This window comes from Festucalex cinctus, chromosome 2 (genome assembly GCF_051991245.1).
Source record: "Festucalex cinctus isolate MCC-2025b chromosome 2, RoL_Fcin_1.0, whole genome shotgun sequence".
In the NCBI taxonomy this organism is placed as follows: Eukaryota; Metazoa; Chordata; class Actinopteri; order Syngnathiformes; family Syngnathidae; genus Festucalex; species Festucalex cinctus.
This window is the reverse complement of record NC_135412.1, coordinates 18,254,119-18,261,444: the sequence shown is the minus strand read 5'-3', so window position 1 is coordinate 18,261,444 and position 7,326 is coordinate 18,254,119.

Below are 7,326 nucleotides of genomic sequence, written 5' to 3'. Positions count from 1 at the left end.
TCGTCCAGTGTGTGCCCAAGATTGCTGCAGAGTGGCTGGAGTATCCACACTGACGGCGGCCCGGGAACGAACGGCTTTGGTATGCTGTCACCGCTGTCACTTGGCTCTCAGACACGCACACTGGCTCACTCTTCACATCTCAAGAGTTGTCTGGGCAAGGGTGCTTATTAGGGCTGTGCACGAATCGGAGCTGATTTGAATGGGGGTTCGAGTGAGCGTGGAAAAGCGATCATTGAATCCTAATTTTTCGGACTTGAAATCAACTGTTCAGCAGTACGGTCAATGAAGACCATCTTAGCAGTGTGTCAATGCCTTTGTAGTTGGCTTGCTGCCGGCTTCTCATTCCCTGCGTCACGCACGGTGACAAATGAAGGACTTGCTGCCTTCATGTAGTATCGTAATTATGGTAAATACCACGTCGGAGTGGAAAATTGCACGTGAACATCCCCTCATGTCGTATTTTCTACTGAGCGAACTTTTCAAGTTTCAACATGGCAGAGAGCGCACAAGGATTTGTGAATGGCAAGAAATATTAACACTTACCCGGGGATTACCCGGGACCGGATGTGGCTGCGGTGCGCTCCGGCGACGCAACCAATTAGATTCCATTCATTCGAATGGTGCAATTTACACCGCTTGCGTGTGCGTTGCGTGTCAACTGCGTTTCCCTTCTGTACGGATAGACCTATTTTAGCATTGTGGGCCCATGTCAATAAACATTTTTAGTATATTCCAGGGCCTGCTAAAATATGGACGACAGGCCACAAATGGCCCCTGGGCTGCAGTTAGGACACCACTGGTGTATATAAAGCACACTCCATTTACCATTTAGATCAAACTGGATTCTTCATATTAGACATTAGTGTTTCTAAACACATCAAAAGCCTGCTTGTTCACGCACACACACACACACACACACACACACACACACACGCACAAGCCCCTGTTATGAATGCATCCACATGCAGCCCCTCAAGTGGCGAGCCACTCTACTGGCTGTGATGTCACTGAAGGCGCCTCGGCTGCTTGTGTGCCTGATCTGGTGCATGTCTCCCCACTGAGGACCTTAAACTGGAATCTACATCAGGAAGCAGATTAGGAACAATTGGATTTGTGGCCTTCACCGGTGCGGAATTGGATCACCGTCTCGCTTCACCTGTGCCTCCTCTGCCGTTTAGTGTGGTTATTTGTGTGTCCCTTCTCCAGAAACGGCCCCTGTGCCGCACACACACATGCCCTTTAGCTTGTGACCATTTTTAGCTTTGTGTGTACCTTCCATATGAAGCGCTGACATCATGCACTGAGGGGCCCATTCGCTCATATCTGGTTAAATCAGATGTTTGGCTAACGGAACAACAGTGCCTTACAGGAAATTGGGGTGGGCGGGAGGGGGCATGAGTGCGCAACAGAATACAGTATGCTGTCGCATGCATGTGATGAAAGCGAATTGGCAATATTTCACGTGTGTAGAGGCCATACGAATACATCTAGCAATGTAATGACCATAAATCAGATCTATAGTGTAATGCTCAATATCTCAATGAATAGTGCCTTGCAAAAAATGATTTTGTTGTTGTTTTAAGTTAATTTCTGGCTCATTTATTTTATTTTATTTTTTATTTTTTTGGGGGGGGTCATTAATTAATTAATTAATGTATTTATTTATTTATACATTTATAGGCAGATGCCTTTTCCGCAAGCAAGAAAAAAAAAAACTTGGCATAGAGGGGGGGAAGAAATGTGCAATAAGAAATAATAGCACAAAGAAAAAGATAATTAGAAAAAAAGGTAAATTAAACCGTCAAGCCGCCATATCCTCCTGACTACCAGTAAAAAAAATATTGTCCAATCATGTTTATTTTGATATTCCCCAATCTTTGTGAAGTAACTGGAATAATGCAAAAGAAATTTTTGAAAAAAAAAAAAAAAAAGATTTTTTCAAAAAATTTTAAACTATGATGTGTCCACTACAGAGGACTTTTTTTTTTTTTTTCTTAAATGCTAGGCTCAAATACAGTTAAAATAAGTCAACCAATACTTTAATGTGTTCTTAATAGTCTTATAGAACACATGCTAACAACATTTAAAGCCTAAATTTCTTCAATAAAAAGTGTTATACACTTACCTTTCCTCTTCCCTAAAAAGTGCTTGCACTGAGCAAAGCCCCACCCCTACACATTTGGTATCATTGGAAAGCTCTGAATGTCCTCTATAGAGCACAAAAGTTTATTCAATCGTATGCACTCGGTGGGAAATATTCAGGTTTAAAAAGGTCCACTACAGAGGACAAATTTAAATTGCTGGTAGTCAGGAGGACACATATCTGAATTCTGTGCTTGCAAGTCAAAGAAAAAAAAAATTGGTCAGAACAACAGCTCATATCTCAAAAAACTCAAGGAAGTCAACATCAAGTTATTTTCTCCTTTGTTTTTTTTTTGTTTTTGTTTTTTTCCCATCAGGTCTTGGCTAATTGTGTTGTGCAGCGAGCGCCTCTAGTGGCACTTTTAACATGGTTGTGGCAACAACATGCAAAACTTGCACGGCTTTGTTGTGACTGTGGCCTGCTTTCCCTTGTAAACACATGTGCTTAGTCTTCATCTTGCTTGACATGACTGCCCATCCTTTCCTCTTCTGGCTGGCCTGCCCTTGTCACATCTCTGACGATCAGCGGCAGAGTTCCTCCTCTGCCAGCCGTTAGCTCAGCTCGCTCACTCCCTGCACCCGCTGGCAAAGCCGCTCTCTCAGGGTGTACACCGCCTACTGCCCGAAGCCAGCTGGGATAGGCTCCAGCACCCCCCGCGACCCTTATGAGGAGTAGGCGGTCAAGAAAATGGATGGATATATATATATATATATATTTTTTTTTTTTCCTCATGTCATTGAACTGTTTTTTTTTATAAGGTTCTAGTAGTCTTGTTTTAACCACTTTTTTCACAAAAATAGTCACACCTACTAACAAATTAGGGGTGTGACGATATATCGATATCGCGATAATTTGTGATATTTTGTCTCCCGATAGATTATCGATAAGTCTACACAAGTATCGCGATATTTGTAGTTAATATACAGCCACGATAGCGGCTGCATTGGTCATGACTTATTGAGCAATTACTTGGCAGGCCATTAGGGGGAGCACCTCATAAGAGTGATGGGGAAATGGACGCAAGTCTTCAGGTGAGGAAGACTCATGGGCTTAGTTTTTATTATTATTATTATTATTATTTTATTTACATTTTTATATAAAATATATATTTATTATATTATGTATTTATATTATATGTATTTTATTACAATATGATTCTTAAGTTTTTTTTAATTTTATTATGTATTTATTATTTATTCATATGTATTTTATTTTTATGTTATTATTTATTCATTTTTATATTATTAATGTTATTATTTTATGATTAGTTTTATCGTTGATTATCGTGGATTGATTTTTTTTTTTTTTTTTTTGCTGTAGTAGACAGTGTAATTGCACTGTAGGTGGCAGTGACACTTTCACTGTCAAAGAGTAAACAAGGAGTATTAGCTCATCTGCTGAGGGGTACGTACAATTTTATAGACAAATGATACTATTTATAGTCGCAAAATAATTACTTCTTCCTGGGGAGGGGGTATTACAAAAAATGGTGGAGAGGCACAGGGTAACCTTTTGTTATTTGCTTACGTCTGAAGCCATTGAATCCCTTTGCATCTGCTCTCTGTCGCTCGTGCAAAATGTTTATTTTCAAATGCATCTTCTGCTTTTCATTATGCCTGGATGACTTCTCGTCCACAGAGCCTGTTGGAGAGAATGTCCGGATACTAAACAGAAGACTGGCTGACAATGCACTTGCATTGGCAGGTTAGGCTCCCCCCCACCAACCCCTCCGCTCCATCCGAACCTCTGACTCTAGGTACAGTTTAATATCCTCCACGCTGTCACCTCATGACCCCCGCGTGGTCATCTGGCGGCAGCATGTGACTACAGTCTTGTGAGCGGCATGTTTGGCAAAGCGAGCGCATTTTTAACACAAGGACACGTCGTGTTTGTATTCAATAAACTCAATTGCTCTCTCTGGGCAGACGTCCTTCCAATTACTTAAGCAAATGTCAACCGTACTGTGAATCATTTCCTCATATCTCATAAGATGCAAATGGGTGAAAATGTTGGAACATCAGCAGAACCAGAAAAGACCTTCATGAGCATGAAATCTAAGACGTCCTCCATTGCCCTTGCATGCTTCGGTGACTGCCTTCAAATGAAGTCGACGTGAAGAGTAATCGTCATAACAATCATACATCGTGTAGAATGCTCATATCTTACAATCTAATGAATTTAGCAGCGCATTAAATAATTATCTGACCCACTCCACAACGTTGGTTTTATGAGACCATAATTTATTTAGCCACGTTTTTTGGGGGGGCGATTTGAAGAGGACTTTCTGAAGATGAACACATTAACCCGTTTATCGGTAAAACACTCCGGCAAGTGTAGCAGTTTGAACAACCTCTTAGGGGGGGCTTAGTGATAGAGTGGTCGCCTCACAACCCAGAGGTTGTGGGTTTGATTCCATGCCATTGTGACCACGTCGATGCATCCTTGAGCAAGATATTGAACCCCCAGTTGCTCCTGATGCCGCGTCATCAGTAGGTGAATGAGTTGTCGAATGTAAAGAGCTTTTGAGTAGGGATGTAACGATATCCAAACATCACCATACGATATTATCACGATATGAAGGTCACGATACGATAATTATCACAATATTGTGGGGGGGTTGGTGATATTTAAGAAAGGTCACAATATTGTAAAAAAAAAAAAAAAAAAAACATACCACAAGATTGTGCTTTTGTACATAACAGCAATGCATATAAACCACCTACAATCTCACCCCTGGGCAGGATCTTATTTTGAAATGACTTGATCAGAACCATCAAAAAGCCGAAAACTGGTCACAATAATGCCTAAGGGTTTGGGGTATATGCCACGGAAGAGGCAGGACTGTTTTTTGCACATCAGTTTGTTTCCGGTTTGGTTTGCGACGTGTGTGCTGCGTCAAAAATACTTGTGCTTCCGACTTTGTGCCCCTCGGTTGTGCATTCGCAACCCGTCACGTTGATGGAGGTAACGGAAGTGCAGCTAGTAGTAAACACCACTTGTTGTCTGTTGAAAATGTCGTCTTGTCGATTAGGCAAAAGGACTGAACTGAGACTATCATCAATAATGCTTGCGTTTGCAGCACACACTTCAGCTGAGATTTAAATATCAGTTTCAGCCTGGACAATGATATGCGCTAGACTTAGTTGTGATTGAAATTAAGTTAGTCATTATTTGTGGGATTCTTACGGAAGTGTAGAGCTGCCAATGTGGAGTAAACATTTGTGGCTGGCGAGTATGTTGGAACATACTTGCAAATACATTCGAACATACTCGCAAATACGTTCGAACACACTCACAAATATGTTCGAACATACTCGCAAATATGTTCAAACATACATGTAGGCTACATGCTACAAAGTTAGCATACCTTCCCATAATGCCACGGCAGTACACGGTAGACATAATAAATCATAGTTACGAATGAACACTGTTTTTTATCTACTTATTTTTCTAATGAATTGGTAATGTGGCCCAAATGCCTAAAAAATTGGGTTTTGTTTTCACACGTGCATGCGCAAATAATACCCCATGGCATAATTTGTCCTCCAGCACTTTGTAGCATGTAGCCTACAAATACATTTAAACGTATTTGCGACTATGTTCGAACGGATTTGCGAGTATGTAATATTTGCAAGTATGTTCGAACATACTCGCCAGCCAAACATGTTTACTCCAAAATGGCAGCGCTACGCTTCCGTAGATTCTTTTTACATGCGCAGACTTACAAAAAGTCCGTGTTTACATGCTACATGCGCTAACGCTAACCGCTAGCTAACCAAACGTTAGCTGTAAGTTTCAGTTTTGTCGAGGTGAAAGCCCCCTCAATGGTTCCGCTAACTTGTCATAAAATCTTTGTAGGAGAGGTCCATGCCTCGTACATCCTCGTCTTCTGTCCCTGTCGTTGACTTGGTAGCACTTGCGACCGCACAACACAAAAGTCCTCACTCAAGTTGTTCTATTCTAAATTTTGAACATGTCCATTCAAGACGTAGTTAGTTGTAGACATGTAATGATTTATAGACCTTCAGTTTATCTTAAGTATAAACACTCGGTTTTTCTATAAGGTAGATGTAAATGTCCGGCCATTGCACGGTGGGCAGTCCTGTTAAATCGTTTATCCAGTGTGTGAGGGCGTAGGGGTCAGTAAATATCATCCCATCAGTCACAGTTAACTCTTTAAAATAACATTTACGGTCGTGGGGAGTCAGTTTACTCACATATTCACTCAAATGGACGTTTTTTGCGTCCATTCTGACGTAAACTTTTCCGGTGTTACAACCACGCGCCACTGAGGTGTTTTTGCCTCCAGCTAAGCTCCGCCCTTTACATTTCGTCACCTTGTTGTACAAACTCTGAAGGGGTCTATATGTATTTAGAATGGCTCTTTACTTTGCCTCTCTCTCTCTCTCTCTCTCTCTCTCTCTCTCTCTCTCTCTCTCTCTCTCTCTCTCTCTCTCTCTCTCTCTCTCTCTCTCTCTCTCTCTCTCTCTCTCTCTCTCTCTGAAGCCAGTTCAGCAGATCAAAATCAGTTCTTCATTGTCATCCAGAATACCTGGATCCATAAAGGTGAAAAATAAATACATAAATGTCACCTGTCATTGTGGCCCGAGTGTACAGTACATCCAAGCCATCAATGATTCCTGCAGAGCTAAATGGACGTTTTCAGATCGGGCCAGGCCGGAGCTGAGATGAAGATGTGACCTGAAAAGAGCTGAGCACAGGAAGACGTCATCACAATCTGACTCGTTCGGAGCATTTTTTTGCAAGGAAGAGTGGAAGCAAAATGTTTTTCCTGTGGCCATCAGAATACACGACGAGTACCCGGCTGCTTCCTTTCATGTGAATTGATAATGCAAGACTATTTAGCGTTTAATATTGCTCCTCAATAACAAACATGAGAAAAGATATATCAAATGGGCCCATAACAAAACCTTAAAATCTAATATCAACTTAATATTGGCTGTGTCGCATAACTATTGGCCTTAGGGATAAATAAAATGGTAATCAATTAAATAGCGTAAGCACAGCCCAGCTTTTGCTGGATGTTATTACCCTCATTAATCAGACTAAATAACACTTTGACGCACCAGCGTTCTTCAAATGCACAACACTGGGGAGTTTGGGATTTTATTTCTCAGCCAATAATGTGTTGTCTCCCATCTTTAAAGTACATTGCAGAACTT